We start from the raw sequence: 1,403 nt of genomic DNA on the forward strand, positions 1-1,403 counted from the left end.
TGGGTTATTGCACAGGAATTGAACCTGGCACCATGAGTCTGAAGTCAGCTGTTCATCAGAGTGATGGCTTGTGGAAAGAGACTGTCTCTGAGTCGGTTGGTTTTGGCGTACGGCGCTGAGAGAGACAGCAAGGTTTGGGAATAATTAAAAGCGCTTGTCGCTACGGGTAACAACGAGGATAACCTGGATGAGGATGGAGCGCTAACGTGTGAATTTGGTCCGCGAGTCTTCGCTATATTGTGTCCAATTTTGTCATTGAACATAAAAACCATTGACACAGTGCAGCTTTAAGTCTCTACATCTTTAAGCATTAGGGTATTATCTGAGTTCAATGTGTGTCCTGGAAAATTGGAAAGGGTTGTTCATGTTCAAGTATTGATAAAAGGCCATTGTAACATTTACAAATACCAAAGTCAACCTTGATCATAAGTGAAGAGGTCTTAAAGTAGCTAGAGCAGACAGTCATGTCCTCCTGTTGTGTTCAAGCGTACAGCTGTAAGGTTTGCCAGAATGTTTTTAGTGAGCGACGGATGGTCCCACTGTCTACACACAGCCAGCTCTGATTACAGCCTTCTCGCCGACGTCGCGACCAATGTCAGTCCCAGTCTCAATTTAGACCTCTCTGGGTTTCTTTATAGAGCTCTTTGGCCCCAGCACAGTGTTTTTTTTAATCATAACAGTACAATGAGCCCCAAATAACAATCAGATGCTCCCCAGATTGCGAGAAAGCCTCGAGCACTGCAGAGGATGAGTAATTTTTATGGAAATGGAGAAAAACTGTGTTTTCGGTCCATAAAAACCCCCCCCCCCCCCCATCTCAGCTCCTCGTGTTCTGGATTTGCTCGCGTGATTCATCGTGCACGTTTGTTAACTACTTGATCACCAGGTCCCAACAAAACTTTTCTACCAACCCCCCCCCCCACACCACCACACCCACCAAACACACAACACAATCACAGGCCAGTGGAAGTCAATAAGGAGATAGTGTTTCAGTGCCGTGTGCTCAAAACCCTGCAGTGTTTAACTCCGGGTTTGAGAGGGTGAATTATTCATAATGTGTCCACCACAATTATGCAAAGCAGGTTCAAGTTTAGCTTTCTGGCGTCCCACATCGACCTCGAGAAAGACATCGCAGTGAAAGCTTTATGGATGTGAGCAAAAGTGAAGGTGTGGAACAAATGACGACTCATTTCTGTGACCCTGCCACATTTAAAAAAATCTAATTTGTTTTGATTAGTTGAGCTTTGTAAAGAAAAGTCTGGTCAGATTTTGCCATTTAAAATCAACCTTTTGCCAATCCGAGACTCTTTGGGCAAAGTTATTGTACAACTTTTATAGACAACATTTCAGAACTTTGGTTCCTTTTGTTAAAGATCCAATGTGTAGGAATTTCTCCCATCTAG

General features: G+C 43.8%; 1 long non-coding RNA gene across 1 annotated transcript in view; it reads left to right on the forward strand.

Annotated features, from left to right (window-relative positions):
- The window catches only part of LOC116671084 (uncharacterized), a 23,076-nt gene that overhangs the window by 10,677 nt on the left and 10,996 nt on the right, over positions 1-1,403 (forward strand). The gene's annotated exons all lie outside the window — the stretch shown is intronic.

The sequence above is a fragment of the Etheostoma spectabile genome, chromosome 21 (genome assembly GCF_008692095.1).
Source record: "Etheostoma spectabile isolate EspeVRDwgs_2016 chromosome 21, UIUC_Espe_1.0, whole genome shotgun sequence".
NCBI classification, from domain to species: domain Eukaryota; kingdom Metazoa; phylum Chordata; class Actinopteri; order Perciformes; family Percidae; genus Etheostoma; species Etheostoma spectabile.